The sequence below is a fragment of the Centroberyx affinis genome, unplaced genomic scaffold (genome assembly GCF_046629955.1).
Source record: "Centroberyx affinis isolate AG114_WGS23_722 - 3 ecotype Tasmania unplaced genomic scaffold, CSIRO-AGI_Caff_v1 ptg001018l_1, whole genome shotgun sequence".
Taxonomy (NCBI): domain Eukaryota; kingdom Metazoa; phylum Chordata; class Actinopteri; order Beryciformes; family Berycidae; genus Centroberyx; species Centroberyx affinis.
Genome location: NW_027279578.1, coordinates 31,153 through 48,704, shown reverse-complemented (window position 1 = coordinate 48,704; position 17,552 = coordinate 31,153).

Genomic DNA, 17,552 nt, shown 5'->3' with positions numbered 1-17,552 from the left:
GCACCCAGCGATCAATCATGGACTCATTTATTCACCTTCTGGAGGTTGACTTTACCTTGGGAGAGTGTATGGAGTGCATGGTATGGTGGGGGACAAGGAAAGAGGGGGGCGGGGGTGTGACTTGGTGCAGGTGGAATGTATAGAACAAGAAGAGCAAGTACAAAAGACAGATGAAGAAGTAAGTGAAGGCCAGGCAGCACAGGTGAATAGGAAAAAGAAAATCCCTTCATTTTATCAGAATTAATGGACACCAATATAGTTTTTGTATTTATTTATTTTATTTATTTTGTTATTAACACATTCAAATTAGCTAATACTTTCTCTGAAAATGTGCAAATTTGAATACTTCTTTCCCCGCAGTGCATAAGTCAGATAGAATTTTCCTGTTTCATTCTGATGATCTTTTCTACATGAATAGTTGATAATTCACAGAGGAATTTGTAAAAAATTGTTTGATTATTTACAAAATACATTTCAAAATACATTTACAAATAGATTTTTGCTATTTCGTATGTAAAATACACCATAAAATAGAAATGAAAAAAATATATATTTTTGTTGACCAATCCATTGAAAATCCTTTTTCACCTGTGGTGCCTTAATTGATTTTGATGAGTTTGATGACACAAGGCGAATAAGCAATAAGCAATAATTGCAAATAAGCAATCTTGATGACATTTCATAAAGAAATAAATCATTCAATCAATTCCTATAATCCAAATGACTGGTGACACCAAACTAAACTCAGCATTGTGCAGTGCTCAACTGTAACCATATGAAATCTGCTCATTCTAGAGCTATGCTTTCCAGTGTACTGGCAAAAGTATAATGAAAACAGAGAGACGGAAGACATTGTGCGCCAAACCTCAGAGACGGTGTTCTTAAATAAAAGCAAAATTGCATTGTGGGAAGGGATAGGTTGCCATGGCAGCGGTTGGCAGGTTGTGTGATATTAAATCTTGGCTGTGATGGAGGAGCAGTGGACTCCCTGTGCGAGAAGGGTGAATCCTCACATTGTTGTTCTCAAGATGGATTGTTTGTTTGTGCGTATGTGTGTGTGTGTGTGTGTTTATATGTCTGCATGTATATGGATGTCTATGTGTGTGTATTTGTCTGCATGTATATATGTATATAGTTCTGTATGTGCATACTACATGTGTGTATTCATGCATGTATTTGAATGTATGGCTGAGTACAAGAATGCTCTATTGCATCTTCAAAACTGCAAGGTAAAACTTCCATATTGTGCCCAATGCACTATATACACACATTAAACACTAATACCAATCAGTTAATGTCCAGTGTTTAAACAGTAGGTGGAGCTGAGTGGCCTCCAACAACAGAACATATAGCAGACTTGGATAGTGTTGTCAAGGGGGAGAAAGAGAGAGAGAGAGAGAGAGAGAGGGACTTGGAGTGAAGCAGGCTTGGAATTGTCTTCTCCTGGACACAAACCAGAACAAAGTCGGCTGCCAAGTGCCATGCAGAGAGAGAGAAAGAAGAAAGAAAGAGAAAAATGGGTGAGTGAAAGGCCAAGAGGCCTGTGAGAACATTAGTGAAGGAGCTGGCATAGGGCTACGATCCTCTAGTCAATGGGGAAGACAGACAAAAAAAAGAAAAAAAAAAAATAGAGAGAGAAAGGGATCATAATAGGAACCATGGATTGAAATAAAGTGGTAGAATCCTCGGAGAAATCTGGCACTTTTCTATCAGGCGGTTCATAATGCAGCATGTCGAACAAAAGGACAGGGAACACATCCATTCTCCTTTTTGAAAGCTTGTGTTCTACAAGATGTAACATTGGCATTGTGCTATCCCCAGAGTGTTAAAGGAATACACTTTACAGATGGTCAGCTAGCGGTTCAGTGATGAAAACGTAGACACCGAATTTGATCCATGTGTCCCTGGGAGATCGTTGGCTCCATGCTGACGCTTCCAAAAGTGACAAAATGAGAACCTGTAGCAGCTCTAGGGCTAAATGGTAAGTAATCTTAAATCATATGCAAGCAGGTCTTGAAGTTGTGTATAGGAGACTAGTAAAATATACACAAAACATGATAGAAAAATAATGTACCGTGGTTTTGAACGACCAGGGACTACTTTCCCAGTTTCCATAGGAAGTGAAGGTGGTGAGTGATGGGAGACTGTGCAGCTAAAAATCACTGCGCAGAAGATGAATATGTGGTTAGTCACTTGAAATTGGTCCAAAAATAAACCTGGCTACATCACCTATACTGCTATACAGCTATAATCTACAGGCCTGACAACTCTTTATTACTAAAAGGTCACTTTTCTCAATGCTAGTCGCCTACTATCACTCAACATGGTGTGTGCTAAATTGTTAGCATGGAGCACATGAGCCGATTGTCTAGCAGGGACACATGGATGATTTTACTTTCTATGTTCTCATCACTTAACAGGTAAGTTGACCAGCAGGATCATTTCCTAAAAACTTCCATGGAAATTCCATTGGTACAGATCTGGACAGGAAACTAGACCCCATATCTGTTAAGAGGATTGGCATAATATCATATATAGCGAAGAAATGCATCTTGCTCAACTGGAATCAACAAAGACCTCCAACGTTTAATTTGTTCAAAAAAATTCGGAATGAAACATTACGACTGGAACAGCGCACTTATACTTTAAAAAATAAGGGGGATATCTTTCTGAGGACATGGGAACCCCTTATGGACCTCTGACCATATGCCTAGCCCGGTTAGATGGGCCTTGACTCACTATTATTTTATCCTACTTTTTTTTTTTTTTCCCCTGAGTTCTATTTCTCTGTATTTCTCTGAATGATGAAAACGATTAATAAATTAATAATTGAAAAAAAACCCAAAAAAACGTCCATGTATTCCTTTAATGCGGACCCTCCCGCAGTTTCATTTGTGGGTTGCTGGTGCATTGTTTGGAAAAAGATGAAGAAAACTTCATTACAGCATCATTACTCATCATCACCAGATCACTCATCAGATCAGATGGATTCATTTTTTTTTTTTGTACACTTTGTACTTAAAACGTGTTGTTACATCCCTGCAAGTACTTGATGTGGAGGGGAGATTTTCTTGAAGTACTACCTTGGTATTATTAACTAATACGCAGGTTAATACACTGGAAAATACCCATTGCAAGCTAAAATGTCATTGGTAACACTTTACAATAAGGGTCACTAAGTTAAGGGTTAGTTAATGCTTAATAATCATTAACTAACCCTTAATTAACAGTTAACTAATGTGTAATTTACTAATGGTGTTCATGTTAACTAAGGTATAAATTTATACATTATTTAATAGTTTAATGTTAATGTACCCTTATTGTAAAGTGTTACCATGTCATTTTTTTCCCTCTAAGTGGCTGCTGAAAAAAATTCAAACATTCCTATTCCTTTAAGGGAATTGTTAGTTAGCCAGTGGCAGTTTGGAAGAAAATTTGAGAATCAGCTGTAATGTGTCTGAACTCCAAAAAGCTTGCCAGGATCGTGAGGAACAAACACATTTCACATCACAATGCTGCCAATTCTCCCCGGCTTAATGGTCTGCCCATGAACATGTGACAGCCTCCAACATTTGTAGTTTTGGGGGGTTTTCTTCAAATGAGTGTGAGACCAATCTCAATAAAGAGTCACGTTTCCACAGGGGTATATATATATATGAGGTATATTCAAAAATGAACCGCCATGTCTTTACAATATCGTTTTTTTAAAAATAGCAATCCGAAGAAGTGAATATATTGAAACAGCAGATATGACAATTCATATAACAGCAGATGCCTGGCTTGTCTAGTGAGAGCTCCTTTGTCCTCGGTGCTGTTATGCTTTCAAGTTGTTTTGTCATACACTATTACACCGACTGCTTAGGGGAAATAGTTTGCATTATTGTCTGTCTGTTGGACACAGAGAGAGAGAGAGGGAGAGAGAGAGAGAGAGAGAGAGAGACAGATAGAGAGAGACAGAGAGAGAGAGAGAGACAGACAGACAGAGACAGAGACAAGGAGGGAAAGAGAGAGAGAGAGAGAGAGAGAGAGAGAGACAGAGACAGATAGAGAGAGACAGAGAGAGAGAGAGAGACAGACAGACAGACAGAGACAGAGACAGGGAGGGAAAGAGAGAGAGAGAGAGAGAGAGAGAGAGAACGAGAGGGAGAGAAAGACAATAGTCTCTGAGTGTAGTTCCCATGACAACGGCCTGAACAGAGACGAATAACAATAGAGCCACTCCCCAAAACACAATGCTGTAACTTACTGACTCTAACTATGTGTACATGCGTGTGTGTGTGTGTGCATGCGTGTGTGTGTGTGTGTGCGTATGTGTGTGTGCGTGGAGTGATTGGAAAACAACATACAGCGAGAGCTGTCTAGACATTGCGCCACAAAGCAAGACAGAGGCCTTCAAGCAAACCACAGGAAAGAACAATTAAAGAATTGTTGGAAGAAATGCTTTGTGGAGCTTGCTGCGACATGCAGTGTCTGTGATAGTGATATTAGTATTTATCTGAATATGGGGGATTTCTTACCCCCTTGTGGGTAATGTTACTTGGTGGCCAAGTCATTGTGTGTGTGTGTGTGTGTGTGTGTGTGTGTACATTAGCCTCAGGTGATTTGGCAGTGTCTGATGCCATTGCTATTTTTTTTTTTTTTTTTTTATCTCTGTCTCAATCTTGACTTCTCCCCCTATATAGAAAGCTGTATGGATAAAAACCACACATACAAACTTAATCACTCTCACACACACACACACACACACACACACACTCTCTCTTCACTCTGATATGACACACTGATAGCTGTGTAGGATCAGTGTGAAAAGTATGTGCGCTTCAGACAGCAGACTGCGGTGAAAGTTCCAACTCAGGTCTTTGTTTTCTATGAATTACTGATACAGACAGATTCATTGGAGGCTTCACAAACATTACATCAACTCAGGGCGATAGGATAGCATCATTTTAACCACAAAGTGTGTGTGTGTGTGTGTGTGTGTGTGTGAGTGCCTCGTGCGCGTGGGTGTGCTTTCATATTTCAAAACAGACCTATCGTAAAAAAAAAAAAAAAAACGCCCACCGGCAGAGACACACACACACACACACACACACCCCGAAGCCTTGTGGTGTCTGCGATCAGTGGGTCTACAACTCCTGTTGAACAGACAAGCGTGTCAGCTCTTTTCAGGACCAGGAGGAGGAAAAACAAAAGCACGAATCGCCTGCATTCAGTCCGCAATTTCCCCCCTCTGTGAAAAGGCCAGGGCCCTGGCAGTGGCTCTCCTCCTCCTTCTCTTTGTACGTCTGGGAGATGAAGAGCAAACAGCTGTTTATATAACACCCGGCATGCCGCTTTATGCTGCTGGAGGGCAAATGAGGGGGGGGGGGGGGAAACAAAAAAACGAGGGACACCTTTTCAGCTGCTGGCGGGTAGCAGTGGAGACAGAGCCACAACCCGGCAGTGGAAAAAACATCAACATGCAAGGATTTGGACGTGTTTATGTGTAAACAGGCATGCGTACAGCCATTCATAGATGAATATTAAAGAACACACACAGAGTAAACGATGTATGCATACATTGGAGCACACACCGTACCGGCAAATCACATGTAACCGCTGTGGTATCGGAGGTATGGCCTCAATAGTAAATGAGGTGTCTTAATGAGTATGCTTACTTATTCTGATTATAATCTCACTCTGATTAAGATAACCAGACGAAGACATAAAATTGAATTATTAGTCTTTGAATTTACTTAAAAAAAAAATTGTACATTGGTTCCATATAATTGAAATGTGTTTAATCAACACAAATGATTTGCTTTGGGTTGAATTAATTGTAATTGATGGCACAGAGCGTAAAGAGTAGAAACATAATTTCTTTGAGTAAATATAGAACAGTGATTCTCAACCATTTTCATATTTAGTATTTAATGTGTTTCTCAGTCTCTCTGTGTCTTTTAGACCCAAATCTGAGAATATTTTTATTGCTAGATATGATTTTGTCCAGAATTCCATGACTATCTGTATTGTAGGTAGAGATATAACAGTGTAACTATGATCAAAATAGTCATTCTTCTACATTCTATCATTCTTTTTAAGTAAATAATGGTGAGGTTCAACAATTCATCAATTTGCTGGGGACCCCCTGGAACCCCTTCAAGGACCCCTGGTGGTCCCCGGACCCCACGTTGAGAACCACTGATATAGAACATAAGTTTTCAGCTAGATTTCTGTTTAATCGTTCAATTTTTGTATGTCATGAAGGTCACCAGACACAGTGACCCGGATGTTGTATTTACAGACAAACATACGTAGCAAGAAGAAGTTAGTTTAGCTAGTTTAACAAGTTCGCTAGTTTAACAAGTTCGCTAGTTTATCAAGTTCGCTAGTTTAACAAGTTCGCTAGTTTATCAAGTTCGCTAGTTTATCAAGTTCGCTAGTTTAACAAGTTCGCTAGTTTAACAAGTTCGCTAGTTTAACAAGTTCGCTAGTTTATCAAGTTCGCTAGTTTAACAAGTTCGCTAGTTTATCAAGTTCGCTAGTTTATCAAGTTCGCTAGTTTAACAAGTTCGCTAGTTTATCAAGTTCGCTAGTTTATCAAGTTCGCTAGTTTAACAAGTTCGCTAGTTTAACAAGTTCACTAGTTTAACAAGTTTACTCGCTCGCTTCATCGATTCCACTATTACGAGAATTATTTTTTCATAAATGGAGGGGAAGAGCGACGCTTTTAAACAGCGAGGGAGGAGACAAGCTAGTTTTAAAAAATGAAAAGCTGCTGAATGAACCAGAGGAGCTTCATTCAGGAGCGGAATTTGACAACAAGCTTTAGAAAAGAGGTGAAAACAGCAACACAGATGGCTGCTGTGTGGATATTGGTTTATATCATTATGTCTCAATGAAATCTCCACATGGCACACGTTAGTTTCAGGATTGGTTATAAGGTCTGATATCGCTTATTGCAGGTTTCATAATTTTTATTCAACTCTGCAACAAGAACAAAATAGCCTAACAAAATTAATATATATAGAAATTAAATAAAACAATGCAATGATATCTTTAAAAAAATGATTTATGATAAATGTGTAGCATCATTTTGAACTTGCAGCCAGAAGAGCATAAAATAAATGAACAGAACACAGAATTAGCCTTTAGCCAACTTTAGCTTCGTTGTTACAGTATGAGAATATTATAGAGTCTGGACCAGAGCTAACATGATGGGTGACTGTCGACTACACCCTCCTTATTAATGCCAACTGTCTGCATAACACAACCGAGCTTGCTGTGTGAACCTGTTTTTTCTTTAACTCCTTGTTGATCACTGAGATGCTTTGCAAAAATACTTGCATTACCATAGTGACTTGGACAGCTTTGTAGCAACCTTAGCACAGGAGTTGTGTTATGTCGGTTGGAAGCAAAATAGTTCCATATTTGGCTCCCGGGCACTAGTTTTGTCAGCCGGTTAAGGTGGACTGGGATCCAGATCAAGATGTGGTGGACTGCTTGATGCACTTGCCATGTTTTCAGCTGTTGAACCGCTACAGTCCACAGTGAAGAGCCAGACTGCAGCTATGAGTATTCCAATCCTTCTTCTTATTTTTTTTCTTCTTCTATTTCTCCTCCTGATTGTTGTTGTTGATATTCTTCTTTGTCTTCTTCTTCTTCTCGTTCTTCTTCTTCTTCTCCTCCTTGTTCGTCTTCTTCTCCTCCTTGTTCTTCTTCATCTTCTTGTTCTTCTCCTTCTTCTTCTCCTCGTTCTTCTTTTTCTTTTTCTTTTTCTTCTTCTTCTTCTTCTTCTTCTTCCTCTTCTTCAATCCATGTGCCATCCACACACCCTCTGGAGGTGGCACTGAACTGCAATCTCAGCTTGCAGAACACATGGTGAAAGAATTGAATGTTTATCAAATGGAGCATTGAATTTAATCTTTCACCATGGCATCAAAGCTGTATCGAAATGATGGTTATTGTGACAACACCACTTGTATATGCCCCCCCCCCCCCCCCCCCCAACCCCAACCCACACCACCCCCAATCTGTTGGTTAGCATTCAGAGCCAACTGGTGTCTTGGCTCCAGCATGTCCCACCAGCAAGCACCCAAGTGGGTCATGATGGAGTCATATTCCCAGGCGGGGCATGGCTGGTCCTCATCATGACTTCCTAGAATGATGACACTGCCTCGGGGTCTGGCCGCTCAGCCATTCCCACCTCCCCCCCACTACTGCTGCTGGTGCTCCAGGTGCCTGTCAAAATTCATCTGTTTCCTGACACACTGGTGTCCCTCGCCACATAATGCCTTCCAATATCCCTGGCTTCAGGCCCCTAACCCCTCCCCTCGATTCCCCCCCGAGGCCAACTTTTCACCTGCGCTCCTCGCCACCGCCGGGCTAACACCGACCCCCCCCTCCCACTCTTCCACCTCACTGTTGTCTGACAATGAGTCAATTTTGAAACATATTGAAACGATGAAGCATCTCTATCCTCTCATCTCTCGCATGCAGTCTACATGGGAGCGCTGCCTCGAATTGTGACTCAATTCAGATTATTGCTCTAAGCCAGCGGTTCTCAAGGTAGGGTCCGGGGACCACCAGGGGTCCTTGAGGGGGTTCCAGGGGTTCCCCAGCAAATTGATGAATTGTTAAACTTCAGCATTATTTCATTTACAATAAGTTAACACAATTAGAGAATGTAGAAGAATGACTATTTTGATCATAGTCCCACTGTTATCTCTCTACCTACAATACAGATAGTCATGGAATTCTGGACAAAATCATATCTGACAATAACAAATATTCTCAGATTTGGGACCGAGAGACAAAATCTCATCAAATGGGGGTCCGTGACCCGAATGTGGACTAAATTAGGGGGTCCTTGATATGAAAAGGGTCAAGAATCACTGCTCTAAGCAACTGTGCATTGGTGTACAGTTGCTAAATTTCAAATCTACTGTAATACCAATACTCAAAACCATTAAAAAAAATTACCTGCTCATTTTAAAGATGCGTATCAGCCTTTAAAGTTGCTTATTTCAACAGCAGAGCAAAGATGCTGCAAGGACAAGAGCAAAGACAGCTTGTCCAACTCGTCCATAGAGTTGGACAAGGCCAGTTGTACCATGGCACTGTATGGGCAGTGTTGGTGTGAAGGGACACAAATACAGTATGTACACCTTATCATCACGGTTGCCGGTATTATTCACACCCACAGTGTGTAAACTGTCGTTGCCCTTTTGTGTGGCCGGGCAGAATAGATCCGCTCACACAGGGCTGATGCCCAGCTGCCAACTGAGAGGTGGTGACAAGCCTGTCTAATTCAATCAGCACACCTCCACCAAACTGCCAGGGCATTTTCACCCACACCCTGACTGACTGATTTATCACAGGGCCACCTTCCGCCAGTGTGATGAAAAAAACGGTCCTTATTAAAAGTCATTATAATGAGAAACTTTCTCAAAATAATGACTTAGTATCTCAAAGGTACTAAGCCTCTCATTGTTTTGAGATACTAAGTTATTATTTTGTGAAACCAAGTTATTATTTTGAGAAAGTTTCTCATTATTTTGAGAAAGTTTCTCATTATTTTGAGATACTAACTCATTATTTTGAGAAAGTTTCTCATTATTTTGAGATACTAATTCATTATTTTGAGATACTAAGTCATTATTTTGAGATACTAAGTCATTATTTTGAGATACTAACTCATTATTTTGAGAAAGTTTCTCATTATTTTGAGATACTAATTCATTATTTTGAGAAAGTTTCTCATTATTTTGAGATACTAAGTCATTATTTTGAGATACTAACTCATTATTTTGAGAAAGTTTCTCATTATCTTGAGATACTAACTCATTATTTTGAGAAAGTTTCTCATTATTTTGAGATACTAAGTCATTATTTTGAGATACTAACTCATTATTTTGAGAAAGTTTCTCATTATAATGACTTACAGGATCTTTTTTTTTCATCACACTGGCAGAAATGGGCTTCCATATGTGTGGGCTTTCTTTTGTTGTCTATAAAAAATGAGGATGTTTCCATTTTGGACAAAAAAGGAATCCATGGATAGCACAAGACATGTATAATTTTATATACAAATATTTAGGATAGCTATTAAATTCTGGTACTTTCTGTATTAACATGCCAAAGCAGTTGGATTTTAAACAGTGGCTTTTGGAAATGCCTCTCCTTAACGTTGGTAATGTGCTTACGCCGGGCCCCAATAATGCATCATTTCAGAAAAAGGCTGACACCGGCGCAGAAATGAATGTGATAAAGGTCCTATCTGTCCGCGCCTGATGGAGGCAAATCAGCAGTAAGTGGTTATGACACGGTAATAACGCTGCGCCTACGTCGGTCAGTAAATGAGTTAGTTATGTGTTTGATGGACGAGCTAGAGCGCTAACCTCATTTCTCACCAAAATCGCCCCCCCCTTGGTTTCTGACCCCAGAGCTGAGGAGAATGGGTTTGATTAAATTAGCTTTCTACACTACATCTAATCAGGGGCTTAATTGATGCGATTCTCACTTTGGAGCATTTTGTCAATTAAGGGGCGGTTGTGGTGATGGGATGCAATAAGCAAACTTCAAATTAAGTATTTATACAGTATATACTGATTTGACTGATATAGATATCTAATTTATCAATTGTAACAGCTCTATATCTGCTGCTTCTCTGCCAATTTGCAATTTTGGGGGCAGTGTGAGAGTGAATTAAGAAAGACATGAAAAGGCATTAGAAAATGTCTGGAAGCCGTTGGGAGAAACCAATAAAGTCTCATTAGACCCTTCGCTTTGATGTGCAAATGTGCATGAAAATATTTTGTCCATAAAAATATCAGGTATATTCACAGAGACCTGACCCTCACTGTACTGCTCAGATACTCCGATTTGAAATTATAAATCAATAGAAAACAATAAATGAAGTAAAAGAAAAGACAGAACAAATCTCAAAAGTCCAAATCTCCAAATTTTCCCCTATATTAGTGAAATGTTGTACAGTAACAGTAACTGAATCCAGAAAAGGCTATCATGGGATAGTACCTGAGCAGATGGTCTGTTATTCATATTTCCTCTCAACAAAATCTTACTGCTGGATTTCAGTAATCTGAGGTATTATGCTTTTTTGACATTGAACTAAAAAAATGTGAATGTATCAAACTGTATGCAAATTTGTATCCTTTTGCGGCTCTGAATAGGAACTGTGCAGGCATGTATTTCTCAATGTAATTGATCCATTTTAGAGAATCTGTGGGTGATATTTATTTCAGAGGGATCGTTCATGCCCCGAGGCTGGGGTGTAGGTTTCATATTTTGCAGATATTATTTAAAACCACCACCACCACCGACACCGCATCCACCATTGTTCCCACACCCAAACTGGAAGACACAGCACAACAGTCCATATATTCTCAGGTGGGCTACAACTGAGAAAATCGAATAGTCCCATTTTTGCTTAAATATGTGCACATTCAACTGTAAATTCTGAATAAATAAAGTGTATTATTAATATTCAAGTTCAAGCACTTCTTATTATTGCACAGTACTGACATATCACACTTCATGCCCACTTATTTCAGGCTGGCTGCCCTCTCGCACACAATCACCCGACCAGCCGACACTAGCCTGGATAGTTACACCATACCTGTATACCTGACCCGCTGGGCTAATTGACCAAGCATGCGAGAAGCTGAGTGAGCAAGAGCAAGATAAATAGTGTCGAGAACATGGTGAACCATTTCAGAACAGGCCCACTTAATGTCATAGTGATAACAATAATAATGGCATGACCTGACAGTCTGCTGCATCCCTCCTCCTCCCAGATGTTTCATGTTAAAGTGGAGATGAAGCAACGAAATAGACACCTGCATAGCGCTTTGTGTATTATTAAGATGTAAAACAGCATTGTAAAACTAAGCCATTGTTAAGAAAATCCATTTTTAAAAATGCCTTTACACTATATTTGTAGCCTAGCGTCACTAGTCAGCGTCACATGTCACTAGAAACTGAAATTGAATTATTTATATTTGAATTTGAATTGCTCAACTTGAATAATTGCATTAAAAAATTTAATTTCAATCACATAATCTGAATTTGTATTGTTTAACTTGAATAATTGCATTGAAAAACTGAACCTGAATAGCATAATTTGAAATTGAATTTATCAGTTTGAAACTGAATTCCAAGAAACTTGAAACTGAATGTAATATTATGAAATTGAATTCATTTGCTCTGAAACTGTATTCCGTCCTCACAATTCAAATTCAGTTCTCGTAATTCAAATCCAGTTCTTGCAATTCGATTTCAGTCTTTGTTTTTCACCCTAGTGGCGAAAAAGCGAACTGTTGCTTATTTTTCTAGCAAATCCAGGTGAATGTCAGGCTTGAATGCCGTGTGCCATCTTGTCTGAGGTAAAATGCAAATGAAATAATATGAGTCATATTATCGAATGCTTCATCTCCACTTTAAACAAGGGTTTGTTTGTCTGTAGGATTTTAGATGATATAACAGTGGTGGTGCCAGTTCATATCACCACAAGCAGCTTAACAGAAACATTAATAGACTATATCTTGTCTACACAACTTGTCCATGGATCGGCATATCTAGGCTGCCCCAGTGATTAAAGTTACGGATAGGTAACATATCAGATAGTGACAGTGATAAGTCCATATCCTTATGAAAGCATTTTGCATAGCCTAAAAAACACACTTCCATTTGATTTAACAATCTGCAAAGCCAAACACTGAAGAATAACATTTGGACTGAAGGATAGACTTTGCTGTCTTTTACATGACTGACTTTACAGAAGCAGTCTGACAGGTATTTTTGATTAAACCTTCTACCATCTACTTATCCGCAATAAAGCTGCTGCCAGTCCTCTGGAACTGAAAACCCCCTTTTGTGTTGATATGCAACAGCTGTGTAGGTTTTATCCTGAAACCTTCATTTTGTCACTGCTACCTGGGTTCAGGGCCAACATCGGCTAGAGGCGGCACATATGATTGCCCCCAAATTGCCGAGGGGGCCTCCAAACAGGGGTGGGGGGGGAAATTATATCAACATATAATATATTAGGATTTATACAAAAGTCACTAACATTAAAGTATTCTGTGGGTCATAAGAATTAATCACACATCACTAGACTCAATAACATTACTATTGAACATTATCTTGGAAGCCAAGCTGATTTTAATATGACTTTCTTTTTTTACAAATTGCATCAGATCAAATCAATTTGTAATAAAATGTGATTTTGACCAAAGAATGAACATCAGACTAAATTATGAAGTATCTGGAATTTTCAACCTAAACTGCCATATTTGAACAATGCTAAGAAATCAATATTATCTCATTATAAAGTAGCCTATTATAGCATGTTCAGGCAATCTCTATGCTACAAAAATGGGCCTGAACCAAAATATTGCAAAGGCGGTATAGTGGCTAAACTGACATGTGTTGTGTGTATAAGTGTGTGTGTGTGTGTGTGTGTGTTCCTGACAGGGTGGTGGCCTTTCTCTGGCCGAGTGACATCTCTATGAACTAAACCACAGTCTGCCCTGCTACCAAACACTCTCTGGAAATAGTGAAACCATGTCTCTCCGTGTGAGAGGGAAACAGAGAGTATTTAGAGAGTACTTCAGGTTGGAATTTTAAATTTAAGAATTTCAACCCATTTCATAGAAACACTCCCAATCAGGTAGTGAAATCTATGTATCTATGTAACAGCTGTAGGTAAATCCATACTCTTTCCCTTATTTCCCACTCCTGCAGCCTGCATGTTTATACAAGCCCACAATTTTTGTTTCTATTACATATTTCTTAATTCCCCCCTTTTTTCCCCCCCTTCCAAAACGACCCAATTTGGTCCAAACCTCATTTGAGCATCTCATCTTATCTTATGGATGGGCTGTGCTCTATATGATAAATCTAGCTAAACTTATTGAGCTGGCTGGGGGTCAGGGTGAGACGTTCATTCCTATCCGGCATGTCAATCAGCCCCGGACATGCCACTAATAAACACCCCCGAGGCACAGGGACTTAACACCGCTGATCCCAGTCACTTATGCCCCTCATAAATAGGCAAGGCTTTGAGCAGATATGAAGAAGGGGAGGAAAAGGGGGGGGGTGGGAGACTTTATTTCCCAGGGGATCCCTCCTCCCTCGTCCCGTCTCCCACCCCCCCCTACCTTTGTGCGACAATGAATAGATCACTGCCGGGCAATACAGGGTGTCTCTTATAGTCTCCAGCCTCCAGCGGTCCAGTCCTAGTCCTAGAGACAAGACTGACACCGCGCTCGCGCACCTGCCATTGACGAGACAGGATCCTTTGGGTGAAGATGGCCTCTATACCCTCAGGACAAGCCCCCGCCACTCATAATGTTTGTCCTCGGCTAAGACTGCGTATACTCGTAGCAGTGGTGGAAAGTAACTAATATATTTACTCAAGTACTGTACTTACGTACAATTTTGAGATACTTGTACTTTACTTGAGTATTTCCATTTGATGCTACTTTATACTTCCACTCCACTACATTTCAGAGGGAAATATTGTACTTTCTACTCCACTACATTTATTTGACAGCTTTAGTTACTTTTCAGATGGAGATATGACACAATGGATAATATAACAAGCTTTTAAAATACAACACATTGTTAAAGATGAAACCAGTGGTTTCCAACCTTTTTGGCTTTTGACGTCTTCCAAAAAGCAGTGTGTAGTCGGGTCACACTTCAGATGTCTATGAGTTGTTAACAGCTCCACCAAATAGTGATTTTTCCCTCTAAACCTCACATGGTTTCATTTCAATAAATGTTCAAATGATCCAATATTTCAGCAAAAATCAAAGATTAGAGAAAAAGTCCAAAAACTGAAAACAGATTTGTGTATCAGAACTTTGTTTTTTCTTCTTTCCTCTCCCATGAATCATCTCACGACCCCTCAGATTTATCCGGTGACCCTTTGGAGGGGCCCGACCCCTAGGTTGGGAACCACTGGACTAAACTAGCTAACTGTATATAAAGTAGTTCAAACTAGCTCCACCTCCAGCAGCTACAACAGTAACATGCTGCTTACACACTGATGCTTCAGTATTAATAATCTAATGATGTCATATATAATAACAGCGATGGGAGTTCAACTCAAGGGGGAAGAATAAGAGAATGAAGCATAAGAGAACTTGCACTCCAAAACGTAAACGTAAAGGACATCAGTAGAGACTCCCACCTGTGATCTGACCTATAGGCTTTTACTCAGTGTCAGATATCTGGAGTAAATGTCACAAACTGTGTCAATAGTCCAAGCGGAGGATATTAACGGATTGGTAATACTGAGTAACTCTTTTCCTATTGGCAATAAAGGTAAAAAAAAAAGTCTGATTTATGACTTGATGACTGTAGGCTGCATGTCATCATCTCACTCTTTACTCCTTTTTTTGTCATTCTACACCATACTGACCAATAGAGCAGAAATGCACCTTTTTTTTCTTTTCTTTTCTTTTTTTTTAAAGCAAGGTTTCTTTAAACCACAGCATCGTCTGGGGGATCAGAAGTGTATATTTTCCTAGTGTAGTGCCCACCATCTGCCAGAGTAAACATTTCACCAATGCCCTCATCCCAGCCAAAAACACTTTAACACTCACGCATGTACTGTATACACACACACACACACACACACGCACACACACACGAACATAAACATCAGAAAGGACCAAAAAGCCGGTATGTCCACATTTCCAAAAAACGTATAGAGGGAGTTTTTGAAACCATAATTCCAATTCATTATAATTGTGCTCAGTGTCCGCTGAGCTTGCAGTAATCTTGCATGATGAAAAGCAGGGAAAGAAAACACAGGCAGGAATAAAAACACCCTCTCAGCAGCAAAGTCCTGTGTCTCCCCGGGTACAATGCCTGCTCTCATGCTCTGGGGCTCATAAACTGCCCATGGGACCTTTCACTAAAGAGTCTGAACACCCACCATCCTAATAAAAGATGACTGTCGCTCCCTTTAATAGTCCAAGTCAGTCTCACGACTTGAGGCACAAGTCTCAGGTCAAGCCCCAAGTCTAAATGTAGAACAGCAAGTCAAGTCAGAACAAATCAAGAGTCCGGTATCAATTTAAACTAAATATCTGGGACTTTTCAATGCAATATGGTTTTAATAGGATAAAAACTTGGTAAGAGCATCATGAGTTTGATTTCTAGAATCAGTTTCAACTTCAATAAATTCAATCATTCCATACAAATTCAGAAAACAGAATTTCAATTCAGTCGTCTGCTGGAACAAATCTCATCACTTTCAATCTGAGTCATTTACACAAACACAAGATCTCAAGTCAAGACTTTAGAAACCTTTTCAAGTCATCAGAGTACAAGTCAGAGTCGAGACCCAAGTCACCAGAACTAAATCAACAAACAATCATACAGGAAGAAATCCATCATACAAGAGACAAAGATACTAATTTCTCCAGTGGCAGTGGCCTCAATCCACCAGAATGCAATGCATGCCACAAGACATGTTGTGCTGTTATATTGTATTTATATGCCCATAAGCCCACCTTTGACTGAAAGCAACAAGATACACTTCCCTTCTCTGTGCTGTCGAAAGGCATTCTGGGAAATGTAGGAAACCACTAACTGAAGTCGAAGTACACAAGGCAGGTTGAGGGAATCTGGGTACACCAAAAAAGCTAATTCATCACAAAATAACTCCTGAAATGTACTGATCACTGATTAATTATATCTAACAGTGTAAGTGGATCCAAGGGTGGATTTTTCATTTAATATGATGTCCCTTATACACTGGGTGTCAAATTGTGTGTACTTTCTTTTTACTTCACAGAAATTATACACTATTCAATTTCCAGGAGAGATTAAATGGTCTATGCATAGATATGCCATCAAATGTGCAGGTTTAGTAATCTTTGTAATCTATATGTACCAATACAATTCAAGGTCTTGGATTACAAAGTTACAGTTCGGTGTGGCAGAGTGCTAGTGAAAAAAGTGGTACTGGTGCATCCTTATTTAAATTTCAGGATTTTGTTTTAAGATCTTTGCTCTACAGTATAAATAAAACTAAATTCAAATTTAGGAAAATACTCAATTGATGCCTATGATGGCGGTGATAATCATAAGGCAAACAACCACCAATAAAAACTATATCAATTATATTGTAGAGAAGCATTGATTTGTGCATCTTTTCCTTTAATATATCATCATCTCATCAGTTTGATATTACTTACTATGATGTATACCAGTAATTCTCAACCTTTTTCATATCAAGGACCCCTAATTTAGACCACATTAGGGCCACGGACCCCCATTTAATACAATTTTGTCTCTTGGACCCAAATCTGAGAATATTTTTTTATATGATTTTGTCCAGAATTCCATGTATTATAGGCAGAAAGATAACAGTTAAATATGATCAAAATAGTCAATTCTTCTACATTCTCCAATTGTGTTAGCTTCAACTTTAACAAATCATCAATTTGCTGGGGACCCCCTGGAACCCCCTCAAGGACCCCTGGTGGTCCCCGGACCCCACGTTGAGAACCACTGATGTGTACTATGGGTTTCCC